Source organism: Bufo bufo, chromosome 1 (assembly GCF_905171765.1).
Source record: "Bufo bufo chromosome 1, aBufBuf1.1, whole genome shotgun sequence".
Taxonomy (NCBI): Eukaryota; Metazoa; Chordata; class Amphibia; order Anura; family Bufonidae; genus Bufo; species Bufo bufo.
Window position 1 is genome coordinate 200930066 of NC_053389.1, and position 15064 is coordinate 200945129.

Sequence of the window (15064 nt, forward strand, 5' to 3'; positions counted from 1 at the left end):
CTAACGGGTGACATGAAGCCATAACCTCTGCCATGCTACCTCTGTCTTCTGTCTGGGTGCTGAGGCCTAAGTCAAATAAAGCGGTCTTCTGCTGTGCTGGGGGATATGAAGCTAATCTCTGACCTCTCTCCTCTGTCTGGGTCCAAAGGCCTAAATCACTGAAAGAGGCCTTCTCCTGTGGTGTGTGATATGATGCCAGAATATGTGCTGTGGGGCCTCTCTCCTCTTCCTGGGTGCAGGGGTCAAATAAACTAAATTGTGGCCTACTCCTGTGGTGGTTGATATGATGCCTGATTCTCTGATGTGGAACCTCTCTCCTCTTCCTGGGTGCAGGGGTCAAAGTAACTCAATGGTGGCTTCTCCTGTGGTGGCTGATATGATGCCAGAATATGTGCTGTGGTGCCTCTCTCCTCTTCCTGGGTGCAGGGGTCAAAGTAACTAAATGGTGGCTTCTCCTGTGGTGGCTGATATGATGCCAGAATATGTGCTGTGGGGCCTCTCTCCTCTTCCTGGGTGCAGGGGTCAAAGTAACTCAATGGTGGCTTCTCCTGTGGTGGCTGATATGATGCCAGAATATGTGCTGTGGTGCCTCTCTCCTCTGTCTGGGTCCAAAGGCCTAAATCACTGAAAGAGGCCTTCTCCTGTGGTGTGTGATATGATGCCTGAATATGTGCTGTGGTGCCTCTCTCCTCTTCCTGGGTGCGGGGGTCAAAGTAACTCAATGGTGGCTTCTCCTGTGGTGGCTGATATGATGCCAGAATATGTGCTGTGGTGCCTCTCTCCTCTTCCTGGGTGCGGGGGTCAAAGTAACTCAATGGTGGCTTCTCCTGTGGTGGCTGATATGATGCCAGAATATGTGCTGTGGGGCCTCTCTCCTCTTCCTGGGTGCAGGGGTCAAAGTAACTCAATGGTGGCTTCTCCTGTGGTGGTTAGTATGATGCCAGAATATGTGCTGTGGGGCCTCTCTCCTCTTCCTGGGTGCAGGGGTCAAAGTAACTCAATGGTGGCTTCTCCTGTGGTGGCTGATATGATGCCAGAATATGTGCTGTGGTGCCTCTCTCCTCTTCCTGGGTGCAGGGGTCAAAGTAACTCAATGGTGGCTTCTCCTGTGGTGGCTGATATGATGCCAGAATATGTGCTGTGGGGCCTCTCTCCTCTTCCTGGGTGCAGGGGTCAAAGTAACTCAATGGTGGCTTCTCCTGTGCTGATTGATATAAAGCTGATGGTTGTGCCATCTGACATGGTTGCCAGGGTCTGATTCAATGGGGGCCTACTCCTGTGGTGGGTGATCTAAATGCCTGATTCTCTGCTGTGAAACCTCTCTCCTCCGTCTGGGTGTAGGGGTCAAAGTCTTTCAAAGTCGCCTTCTCCTGTGCTGATTGATATGAAGCTGATGGTTGTGCCATCTGACATGGTTGCCGGGGTCCCATTAAATTGTGGCCTACTCCTGTGGTGGTTGATATGATGCCTGATTCTCTGATGTGGAACCTCTCTCCTCTGTTTGGGTGAAGGGGTCAAAGTAACTAAATGGTGGCTTCTCCTGTGGTGGCTGATATGATGCCAGAATATGTGCTGTGGGGCCTCTCTCCTCTTCCTGGGTGCAGGGGTCAAAGTAACTCAATGGTGGCTTCTCCTGTGGTGGCTGATATGATGCCAGAATATGTGCTGTGGTGCCTCTCTCCTCTTCCTGGGTGCAGGGGTCAAAGTAACTAAATGGTGGCTTCTCCTGTGGTGGCTGATATGATGCCAGAATATGTGCTGTGGGGCCTCTCTCCTCTTCCTGGGTGCAGGGGTCAAAGTAACTAAATGGTGGCTTCTCCTGTGGTGGCTGATATGATGCCAGAATATGTGCTGTGGTGCCTCTCTCCTCTGTCTGGGTCCAAAGGCCTAAATCACTGAAAGAGGCCTTCTCCTGTGGTGTGTGATATGATGCCTGAATATGTGCTGTGGTGCCTCTCTCCTCTTCCTGGGTGCGGGGGTCAAAGTAACTCAATGGTGGCTTCTCCTGTGGTGGCTGATATGATGCCAGAATATGTGCTGTGGTGCCTCTCTCCTCTTCCTGGGTGCGGGGGTCAAAGTAACTCAATGGTGGCTTCTCCTGTGGTGGCTGATATGATGCCAGAATATGTGCTGTGGGGCCTCTCTCCTCTTCCTGGGTGCAGGGGTCAAAGTAACTCAATGGTGGCTTCTCCTGTGGTGGTTAGTATGATGCCAGAATATGTGCTGTGGGGCCTCTCTCCTCTTCCTGGGTGCAGGGGTCAAAGTAACTCAATGGTGGCTTCTCCTGTGGTGGCTGATATGATGCCAGAATATGTGCTGTGGTGCCTCTCTCCTCTTCCTGGGTGCGGGGGTCAAAGTAACTCAATGGTGGCTTCTCCTGTGGTGGCTGATATGATGCCAGAATATGTGCTGTGGTGCCTCTCTCCTCTTCCTGGGTGCAGGGGTCAAAGTAACTAAATGGTGGCTTCTCCTGTGGTGGTTGATATGATGCCTGATTCTCTGCTGTGAAACCTCTCTCCTCCATCTGGGTGTAGGGGTCAAAGTCTTTCAAAGTCGCCTTCTCCTGTGCTGATTGATATAAAGCTGATGGTTGTGCCATCTGACATGGTTGCCAGGGTCTGATTCAATGGGGGCCTACTCCTGTGGTGGGTGATCTAAATGCCTGATTCTCTGCTGTGAAACCTCTCTCCTCCGTCTGGGTGTAGGGGTCAAAGTCTTTCAAAGTCGCCTTCTCCTGTGCTGATTGATATGAAGCTGATGGTTGTGCCATCTGACATGGTTGCCGGGGTCCCATTAAATTGGGGCCTACTCTTGTGGTGGGTGATCTAAATGCCTGATTCTCTGCTTTGAAACCTCTCTCCTCCGTCCGGGTGTAGGGGTCAAAGTCTGTCAAAGTCGCCTTCTCCTGTGCTGATTGATATAAAGCTTATGCTTGTGCCATCTGACATGGTTGCCGGGGTCTGATTCAATGGTGGCCTACTCCTGTGGTGGGTGATCTAAATGCCTGATTCTCTGCTGTGTAACCTCTCTCCTCCGTCTGGGTGTAGGGGTCAAAGTAACTAAATGGTGGCCTACTCCTGTGGTGGGTGATATGATGCCTGGTTCTCTGCTGTGGGACCTCTCTCCTTTGTCTGGGTGCTGTGGTCAAAATAATAGTAAGTGACCTTCTCCATTGGTGGGTGACTTGAAGCCTGATTCTGTGCTATGGGACCTCACTCCAATTAATATTGTTTAATTTTTATTTATTTTATGTTAACTCATCATTTCCCTATCTACATTTGTTTGCAGGGGATTTAACTACATTTTGCTGCCTTTTGCAGCCCTCTAGCCCTTTCCGGGTGTGTTTTACAGCCTTTTTAGTGCCCAAAAGTTCGGGTCCCCATTGACTTCTATGGGGTTCGGGTTCGGGATGAAGTTCGGGTCGAGTTCGGATCCCGAACCCGAACATTTTTCGAAAGTTCGGCCGAACTCGTCGAACCCGAACATCCAGGTGTTCGCTCAACTCTAGTTATAATCCCTATACTGCGATTTTTTCATACATACTGTAATTAATAATTTCGGTTCAGTAGATTATGTTAAAAACATATTTTTAAAATATGCAAATTACCTTGCTACCAGCAAGTAGGGCGGCTACTTGCTGGTAGCAGCCGCATCCTCCTATCCTAAAGACGCCCCCTCCGCATGTTGATTGACAGGGCCAGGGAACGGAATCATCCTCTGGCTGGTCCTGTCTGCTATCAAGATCTCGCGCCTGCGCCGTAACGGTATTCAGTCGGCGCAGGCGCACTGAGAGGAGGACGCTCGCTCGGCCGCTCCATCCTCAATGCGCCTGCGCCGATGACATCATCAAGTACACCCGGAAGAGAAGACGCCGGCATCGCTGGAAGGAGGCGGAGAGTCTGGTGACGTCGCTGGATGCTCGAATCAGGTAAGTATGTACGTAATAAGCATGCTGCCACAAAAACCACCAACGAAATGGGAATAAATAATTTTATAAAAATGACAGTTATTAACACTATACCACCAACGATTATTAATAATAAATCTCTTCCGGGTGTACTTGATGACGTCATCGGCGCAGTCGCATTGAGGATGGAGCGGCCGAGCGAGCGTCCTCCTCTCAATGCGCCTGCGCCGACTGAATACCGTTATGGCGCAGGCGCGAGATCTTGATAGCAGACAGGACCAGCCAGAGGACGATCCCGTCCGTTGGCCCTGTCAATCAACATGCGGAGGGGGCGTCTTTAGGATAGGAGGATGCGGCTGCTACCAGCAAGTAGCCGCCCTACTTGCTGGTAGCAAGGTAATTTGCATATTTTAAAAATATGTTTTTAACATAATCTACTGAACCGAAATTATTAATTACAGTATGTATGAAAAAATATAGTGTAGGGATTATAACTAACCAAAAAAATAAAATAATGTTTAGTGGGGTGACAGAAGCCCTTTACGCTATGATAATGATAATCATGGGCATAAAGGTCTCTTCTTTACTTCTTTAATGACATATGGGCTAAAGGACCTTTGGTGACGTCAGATCACATGCTCCAATCACATGGTACATCACTGTGGTGATGGACCATGTGATTGGAGCATGTGATCTGACGTCACCACAGGTCCTAGCCGATAGTTCATCTTTTGAGAAGTAAAGAAGAGACCGGGAGCTACGCGAACAAGAGGAGGAGGTGAGTTAATTTTTTTTATTTTTTTTAACCCTCAATTGATCACCTACTAAGCATTCTGTATTCAGAATGCTATTATTTTCCCTTATAACCATGTTATAAGGGAGAATAATACAGTGAATAGACTGTCACCTAGCAACCATACGTGAAAATCGCACCGCATCCGCACTTGCTTGCGGATGCTTGCGATTTTCACGCAACCCTATTCACTTCTATGGGGCCTGCGTTGCGTGAAAAAAACGCTGAATATAGAGCATGCTGCGATTTTCACGCAACGCACAAGTGATGCGTGAAAATCACCGCTCATGTGAACAGCCCCATAGAAATGAATGGGTCGGTATTCAGTGCGGGTGCAATGCGTTCACCTCCCGCATCGCATCCGCGCGGAATACTCGCCCGTGTGAAAGGGGCCTAAAACAGAGACTGTGGTGGCTCCCCTGTTAATTAGGATGTGAAGGTGCTCTAGGTCTAGTCTGACTCACGCAGTCAGTCAAAAATGAATATGAAAAGGAGAAAAGTAGACCGGCACTCTATATCTGGGGTCACGCAGAAATGGTTGATTAAAATAGTCTATTTATTAGTTGATAAGAAATGATAAATAAAATAGGAAAAAACATAAATGGTAGAGATATTACTCCCAAAATGTAATTGCACGCATAGTCATGTTTAAAAATATACTGATTACATGTTATTAAAAATACAAGGATAAAGATGAAAGAAATATGGGAACATAAAAAAAAAAGAAGATTTTTTTTAAAAAACAAATGTATCCTCAAATGTCCAGGATAATAGTGATGAACATCGTAGTTGGTGATCCGGTATGAAGTCTCTTTCCCCAAGTCAAAGCCGGGCTAATAAACTTGTGTCTTTAAGATATTAGTGGTAATTGTGTAATCCCATCATATTAAAGGCCACAATGTTCTGAAACACTTTATTAGTTAGACCCACTATATTATATGGCGCAGTATCAGTTTGATTTTGTTTCATATAGCGATTGATACCAATCTAGTGGAGTATCGGTACTTCAGCAATTACTGAGAGGTTTCAACTTGCGCAATCTAATAGGTGTAGTTATGTAGGACAGTACAATTTCATATCATTACTCCGTACAGTTATGTTATGAGATAGCGGACCAGTATTAGTTTGTGCCACCGGAGGCTGGGCCGCTCTCTCATATAACATAACTCCCTAAGTACGGAGTAAATATGAAATTGTACTGAGTAATATCTCTACCATTTCTTCTTTTTTTTTTTTTTATGTTCCCATATGTCTTTATTTTTTTCATCTTTATCCTTTTTATAACATGTATTCAGTATATTTTTAAACATGACTATGCGTGCAATTACATTTTGGGAGTAATATCTCTACCATTTATGTTTTTTCATATTTTATTTATCATTTCTTATCAACTAATAAATAGACTATTTTAATCAACCATTTCTGGTAGAGTGCCGAGGCAATAACAAGGTCTCCCTTCCTTGCAGAAAGCTACTCCTCTTATTTTGTGGAGACCTGGCTGTGGGGAGAGTGGCCGATCATGCCTGACTCAGTAGATGGATGTGCACATTGATATACACTTTGACCATCAGGTGACGCCATGCAACGTCCATAAAAGTAGGGATAATGTGGGTAGATTCTGCAAATATCAGTGGGGTGTACTGACAATCTAACAAATGTGGGGGGCTCCCAAATGTATCTGGATGTCAGAGGGAAACAAGGATCAAGCTGTTGGATATCAACATGCCCAATTATTGTGCTGGGAGGTAAACCAGACACTCTTGCCATTAGTTTATTTCCTTTTGAGCAATCAGCTATTGTGTGTGTGTGTATGGTTAGCATTAATTAGCCCTACACCCAAGAAGTGTGTCACATCCTTATTTATGTGATGCCACAATTTACAATACATGAGCAGATTTAATACAGAATGGACTTTTGTAATGTGCACCCCCAGTGTGTTATGGGAAGCTGATAAGAATAAAGCCAGCTCTGGAAACCACCTGAATTTTCTAGGCTTCCCATATTTTCCCGGACTTTAATTAGTGTAAATCACGAGTTGACAGTTACTTGTCTGCACACGTAATCTGCCTATGACCATACACATGGTTGGATTATTGTAAGAGGTAGATGGGTCTTGAGTAACAGATACTGGAAATGGACAGGACAGTTGGGCCCATGCTCCAGTAATTTTACCAGTATGTCGCCTTACAACTGCTGCCTGAAAGAGTCAAACAATAGTTACATACAGTATATATCAACTGGATTTACAGTATGTAGAAAAATAACCTACTTGGCCAAGGCTACATGAAAACCTTTGACATCTGCAGTCTTAGATTCAACCATGTTCTGACAACCATCAGTACTTTGTCATGACATGGATGAGTGTTTAATATATGCTGACCATGGCAAATATCTACCAAAAAGATAATTTTCCATGTAGGATTTATGTTATTCGTTGTTGGATACATTGTTCATGACAAATGACAGATCTGCATCCCATCAACAGAAGTCCAGGCTACACCACAGATCAATTGGTCATCTTGGCTGAATTGTAATATTAACTTAGGACACGACCACACAAGATGACAACCTTTGGAAACCAACTATGAACAAAACATCCAGGAAAAAGGTGAAAACCGCTAAAATTACTCAACTTTTTATGTAGGTTTATTCTATATGTGTACTATGCAAGGACGTAGAAGGAAGAAGAACATACAGCTTGCGGAAGCACCGTTTTAGACGCCAGTCTTAATAAAGCCCCATAGCTGGCGGAGGATCCTCTGAAATTATGAAGAGGTGCAGGCCTCTCCATACCATCCAATGCCAGTTCTAAATGTAAGGGCTCATGCACACGACCGTATGTATTTTGCGGTCTGCCATAAACATATCCGCAAAAAATACGAATGATATCTGTGTGCATTACGTATTTTGCGGAATGGAGCTGGCCCTTAGGGCTCATGCACACAAACATACCGTGTCCGTTCAGTTTTTTTTTTGCAGGCCGTATACAGGACCATTTACTTCAATGGGTCCGCAAAAAAAACGGAAGTTACTCTGTGTGCATTCCGTTTCCACATGCCTGGATTTCCATTCCACATAAAAACAGAACATGTCCTATTATTGTCCGCATTACAGACAAGGATAGTACTGTTCTATGAAGGACCAGCTGTTCCATTCCGCAAAATACGGAATGCACAAGGATGTCATCCATATTTTTTGCGGATCCGTTTTCTGGGGACTGCAAAATACATACGGCCCTTAATAGAACAGTACTATCCTTGTCCATAATGCGGACAATAATAGGACTATTTTTTTGCGGAACGGAAATACGGAAACAGAATGCACACGTAACTTCCACTTTTTTACAGACCCATTGAAGTGAATGGTTCCGCATGCGGTCTGCAAAAAAACGGGATGGACACGAAAAGAAAATACGTTCATGTGCATGAGCCCTAAGACAGCTTAGACCTGGAGTGAGCTGGGCGAAGTCACAGATAGCGGCACAACTAACCGTTGCTTCTCGATCTACTCCTGAAATATGCCTAAGACTACTTTCACATCTGCACTTTCCCTTTCTGCTATTGAGATCTGTCACAGGATCTCAATAGCGGGGGAAAACGCTTCCGTTTTGTCCCCATTTATTGTCAATGGGGACAAAACTGAACTGAACGATACGGAATGCACCAGAATGCATCATGTCCATTTGGTTGCTTCCCCATTGCGGACAGAATAACGCTGCAAGCATCGTTTTTCTGTCCGCTATGTGGTGCGGAGCAAGACGGATCCGTCCTAACACACAATGTAAGTCAATGGGGACGTATACGTTTTCTCGGACACAATAGAAAACTAATCTGTCGCCCATTGACTTTCAATGGTGTTCATGATGGATCCGTCATTGATATGTTAAAGATAATATAATCGGACCCATTCATAACGGATGCAGATGGTTGTATTATCAGTGACTGAAGCATTTTTGCTGATCCATGATGGATCCAGCAAAAACGCTGGTGGGAAAGTAGCCTTATTTAGGTGTATTTCAGCATAATAAATGCCCCCCCCTAAGGTTTTAAAATTACAGAACTAATCTGCTTTGGAAGTGTCCTGTTTCCAATGACTAGTGTGTTATTGGCTAGCTGAGTCCTCTAGATCATAAACTGATTGTCAGAGCTGGGGGATATACTGCAAGTGTGAACACGTCATTAGCCCTGAAGCTCTTTTGGCTCAGTTCCAGGAGATTCTGTTGAAGAACCATAACAAAAATCACATGTTACACGGTAGTAAAATTCAGTGGCACCAAGTATCAGATCTCATCACAGAGCATCTCCCTACTTTTCTTAAAGGGGTTATCTGGTAATTAGTATTGACGACCTAACCTCTTGGATAGGTCATCAATATCAGATCAGTGGACTCTGACACCTAGGACCCCCACCGCTCAGCTGTTGGAAGAGGTCATCTCTCCGTGAGCACCACGGCCAGCCGCCGTGCTTGGAGAGATGCCAGGAGCTGGCTGCGCTCACTTGGACGCCGCTGACCTGATAATGATGACCTATCCTGAGGATAGGTCTTCATTATATTTATCAGGATAACCCCTTAAAGAGGCCCTTTAAATGTGGTAAAGTAACAAAAGAATCAATATACACCCCATTTCTCCCTGCCGCTTCCAGTGCTGCACTTCAGTCTTCCCCATCACTGACGTCATCTTCGTGACTGCGGCGGTAACGTTGCATGCACACAGGTTACTGCTACTGCCAATCACTAGCCTCAACAGCCTATGGGATGGCACTGCTGCAGTCAGAAAAATAAACAGCAGCTGGGAGGACTGGAGCTCATCGCTGGAAGAAGCAGGAGAGAAAAGGGATAAGTATCGATTATTTTACCACATGGTACAGAGATTGTTTATTTAATCTGGACAACCCCTTTAAAGACCCATATAGTTAGAAAATTGTATGACAATACTATACTGTGACTAAGAGATCATGTCCCATGTCCCATTATTACTTACTCAACAGGTTAGCACTGAGTTGTGCAAGGAGCATCAGATATAGTCAGATCAGAAGAATGCTTTGTTACAATGCAAACAGTATAGAACTCTATATAGGATTTAAGAGCTAGACCTCATGCACTATGCCTACAGAATGCATGCAGACCAGCACCCACTGTAATCAGATCTCCATTTACACATTATGGTCACATTGATAATGACCCATTTTGTAAACCTATCAATGCTAATTATGTCTATGATTGGATAATTTCACAAGAGTTGTAGAAATTCTATGTTCAGCCTTGAATTCTCAATAGAGATAAAATAAGATCTCCTAATAGCATATTGTTGACGGTTTTCAGCTTCCAATGGAAGATGTTTACTATGCATTATATAGAGAACCTTATGCAGATGATATATATTTCTCGCGGCTCTGCAAAGCTTTGTCTAGCTGATCACCATATCTAGAAAACTGTTGCCTAATGCAGAAGCCATGCTGGAAGCTGTAGATCCATACAGTAGGTCCTTGGAAAGCTTGAGATGGATGACGCCTGCTAGGAATTGAAGTTGAACAGCTCCTAGAGAACTTACATTGGATGGGACATGCTAGAAACTGGATTTGCATAGTCCTTGGACCACATATGGTGAAGAGGGTATGATAGAAGTTGTAACTGCACAGCGACTGGAGAGCTTGTCATGGCAAGTCAGGACATGCTGAGAGCTGCACAGATCCTGCACAGTTGTCTTGGTCAGATCAGGCTGGAATTTGTAGATGCATGGCCTGTGGTGGTCAATGTGTGCTGGGAGTTGCAGATGTGCACCACCCTAAGAGCCCCAATTTACAGACCACTGACTTGGATGATTGCTGAAATACCTACAAAACTGAAAGTGAATATTTCTTGCTGCAACTTGACAATTCCCAATGTGAATCCATATCCTGTTGAGAAATGTATTTCCATTGCATTCCAGTAAAAAACAGACCATGATGTAACATTATCTAAACTTTTCAGCATGATGCATTATCCATAAAATCAGGAAGAGACAACTAAAAGGAATATTTCATGTAAATTACTCAATCAGATGCAATTTACTTCTCTCCCACAGAGTAGCATCCTGTTACTGTTACGCATGTATTCCTAGGGAAAACTGTTGCATCACACAAGTTACAAGGTTGTGCAAAACTACAACAAAAAAGTAATCGCATACAATAAAGATGCTGTTATTCTGTGGAGTTGTATAACCTAGAGAGGTTGCACTCCCCCTGCAAGCAGAGCCTGCCAGTGTCTACGTGCTGTGTGACAACATGAGGGAGGTAGAACCAAAGTTCAGGAAACAGTTGGGAAAGTTTTAGGAGAGCGCACCACAGGAACTGAAGAAGCGAAAGAATCTGTAAGGTGCTCTGGACTAAGAAACAGCAAACATAGAAGTATCTACAGACCTAGAAAGTGTGAGCTGCTGAATTCATAAAGAAAGAGCTGTGCAACAAAGACACAGTACAGAACATAAACTATATGCCAGCCCCAGGGAAGTGGATTGTAAACGAGGAGCAGCGTGACCGGAACACAAGCACTGGTTTATCAAGTATAAAGGGCTCCTCATCGAGGGAATTGCATGAAGAGGAATTCCCCAATATATATATATATCTCATTTCAACTTCCCCCTGCATATTGATTTCCATAGCACTGGACAAAGGCAAACATATCTATTTGTAAGAGCAAACCATCAGTTAATGTTGCAGGCTATTGATTGGGCATGACTATTCAGAGTTCACAAAATATTGTATTTCATGTTTAGTTAAAACACTTTAACCTACACTTATACACTCACCTAACGAATTATTAGGAACACCATACTAATACGGTGTTGGACCCCCTTTTGCCTTCAGAACTGCCTTAATTCTACGTGGCATTGATTCAACAAGGTGCTGATAGCATTCTTTAGAAATGTTGGCCCATATTGATAGGATAGCATCTTGCAGTTGATGGAGATTTGAGGGCACATCCAGGGCACGAAGCTCCCATTCCACCACATCCCAAAGATGCTCTATTGGGTTGAGATCTGGTGACTGTGGGGGCCATTTTAATACAGTGAACTCATTGTCATGTTCAATAAACCAATTTGAAATGATTCGAGCTTTGTGACATGGTGCATTATCCTGCTGGAAGTAGCCATCAGAGGATGGATACATGTTCTCATTCTGTTTACGCCAAATTCGGACTCTACCATTTGAATGTCTCAACAGAAATCGAGACTCATCAGACCAGGCAACATTTTTCCAGTCTTCAACAGTCCAATTTTGGTGAGCTCGTGCAAATTGTAGCCTCTTTTTCCTATTTGTAGTGGAGATGAGTGGTACTCGGTGGGGTCTTCTGCTGTTGTAGCCCATCCGCCTCAAGGTTGTGCGTGTTGTGGCTTCACAAAAGCTTTGCTGCATACCTCGGTTGTAACGAGTGGTTATTTCAGTCAACGTTGCTCTTCTATCAGCTTGAATCAGTCGGCCCATTCTCCTCTGACCTCTAGCATCCACAAGGCATTTTTTCCCACAGGACTGCAGCATACTGGATGTTTTTCCCTTTTCACACCATTCTTTGTAAACCCTAGAAATGGTTGTGCGTGAAAATCCCAGTAACTGAGCAGATTGTGAAATACTCAGACCGGCCCATCTGGCACCAACAACCATGCCACGCTCAAAATTGCTTAAATCACCTTTCTTTCCCATTCTGACATTCAGTTTGGAGTTCAGGAGATTGTATTGACCAGGACCACCCCCCTAAATGCATTGAAGCAACTGCCATGTGATTGGTTGACTAGATAATTGCATTAATGAGAAATAGAACAGGTGTTCCTAATAATTCTTTAGGTGAGTGTATATAGCAACAGCTCAATGCAAAAAGATAAAAACAATATATATTCCAATATTGCATACCCAGAATACAGGAAATACCGGTAACTAAAACAGCTTGAGGTATGTCATTGTAGGGAATGATCCGAATTGTTACAGGTTTAGTGTAGCAGTCCCTTACTGTATCACAAGGAGATTTCAGGGAATTCAGCTCTACTATATCTGTATGTCACAAGTAGGTTCTTAATTATTATTTCAGATAAAGCAGGCTAAAAAGTGGGGGGGGGGGGGGGGAAATTCAACACCATTTCCCCTCCACTTGCTTGCTAGCAATACAATTACTCTGAAAAAAGGAGTCCTGCACCCCATAGCAAATCAAACTGGACCAACATTTTTCCTGTTGGATAGTTTTGATAAATGAAGCCCATATCTTGTACTGATCCTGAGTTGCAGTCTGTGTTACAGTCCAGAGCTGCAGTCACAATTCTGCAGGCTTTAGAACGGAAATCACCTAGCATTTCATGTTAGCTCTGCCAGTGGTCAATTCTAGGGAGCCTGCTGAGGACTGTGAGAGATGACACCATTGAAGGCTGCCAAGGTAGGTTGGATGGAGGGAGACTCCAATATTAGAGGAAGGCTATCAGTAGAATTCTGAGGGCCTGTGTTCTATGTCAGCCTGAATCTAGATCCTGGTGCCTTGTGTGGCCTGTAACATGGTCTGGAAGGTTCCGTTCTAAACATTGTGGGCTGAATGGAAGCAAAGTAGGGTTTGCTGGAGAAAAGTTGTCAGTAACCCTCCCCCTGTTTAATCGATAATCAATAAGTTGTGGGTGTGAAGGCACCAATAACCTTTGGCCACTGTAAAGCTAACAGGGACCTACCAGAGTGTTAAATTAATCTGAACTACCAAGAGTGACCAGTAACTGACAAGCAATTAGTACCACCTGAAGAGTATAACTGCCAAGCTTCTGTGCCCATAAGTGCAAACTGAAACTGTTAAAGAGGCACTTTCAGAAAGAAAATGTGTCCCTCTGTTTGTGATTGAGCTGGTTTACATATGATTGTTTAACAAGCTTAATGAGTGATAAATCAATATAAACTCATTGACAAAAAAAGGCTTCCAGATAAAAAATTTGGATTGCTACAAAACGCAGCAGACAGTTGTCTCAGTCAGATAGGTGTGGCCTGATTAGACATAGGGTCGTGACACAAGAGGGAGTAAAAGTTCTTCCACTGCTGCCCTATAAAAAGGTTCTCAGAGGCTACTTTTAGGTAGTGAACCTCTTGGTGAGAGACCATTAATATGCTTCTACTATGCTCTCAAAGACATTTTGCCCAGTTGACAAATTTTGACGGGGGAGCATAAATGGACTGAGAGAAGCAAGTTGATCATTTTGATGAATTGCCCACCATCTAGGCTATTCTGACCAAGCTGTTAGGAGGTGTTGGGAGCTGTCATTACAGACCATCACTAGTGAGGAATGTCTGATCAACTGACAAGCATCTGCAGCTCTCACAATTTCTTGGTCCTCCATTCAGACACAGGTGGCACCTTCATTACACACCCCTTTCTCTGTCCGAAGCATTTCCAGGCACTTAGCAAAAGGAAATTTGGTTTCATGGCAACCATTACATGTTAAGTGTTCTTGCATGGCAAGACCACTTACTGTTATCTCACATATATATTCTTATTATTATAGCCAAATTTACCACCCTAACTCCTCCCACAGTTTTTACACTACATAGACAGTAATAGACCGAAACGTGCGGATTGTTCTTGATTGGTGTGTTATTACTTTGTGGAACGTTTCGCCAAATGGTTCACGAAATGTGGCGAAATTGGTCCCATAGGAATAAATAGCGGAATGTTCAAAACTAGAGTGGGAGTTGACAAAAGCTAGAGTGTGAGCTGAAAAATCAGGACATGATTTCTAAACTGCCACCACTCCCTCATTTTCAAGCCCAACTACACAAAACGTTCAGCTATCCCTGCTGCCACTAAAAATGTCCACGGCTAAGCCATAGTCCTGATAGTTTTCACAATATGACCATTTGTTTGCAACTCACGCCTCCCATTGACATTTATTGAAACTCCACTCTAGCCACCTCAAATTTAAGGGCAATTTCTTAACTGCAACTGTGCCTTCATTTGTAATATTTCAGAGACATACTATGCATCAAAATGTAGGTCTGATTCTCACAATCTCTTCACTGTAGAATTTATAATTTTTAAACTACAACCATTTGAAGATGGCAACCGCCAGTGAAGTGAGCAAGTTGGAGCAGTTTGTTTTTAACCGCTCTTCTCTGCCCTTGCTGTAGAGTGAGTTGCCATAGGTGTGTGAGCAGCCAGCAGAGTGACAAAAGCTAGAGTGTGAGCTGAAAAATAAGGACATGATTTCTAAACTGCCACCATTCCCTCATTTTCAAGCCCACCTACACAAATCGGCTGCTAATGTTTTTATAAATGTATGTTTTTAATGTAACTGTGAAGCACTTTGAGCAACAACATTGCAATTAAATGTGCTATATAAATAATTAAAAGTTGAAATGCATTTCTCA

At 43.9% G+C, this 15064-nt stretch overlaps 1 protein-coding gene across 1 annotated transcript in view; it reads right to left on the reverse strand.

Moving 5' to 3' along the window:
• BCL3 (BCL3 transcription coactivator) overlaps nucleotides 1-15064 on the reverse strand; it is a 120878-nt gene that overhangs the window by 91791 nt on the left and 14023 nt on the right. The gene's annotated exons all lie outside the window — the stretch shown is intronic.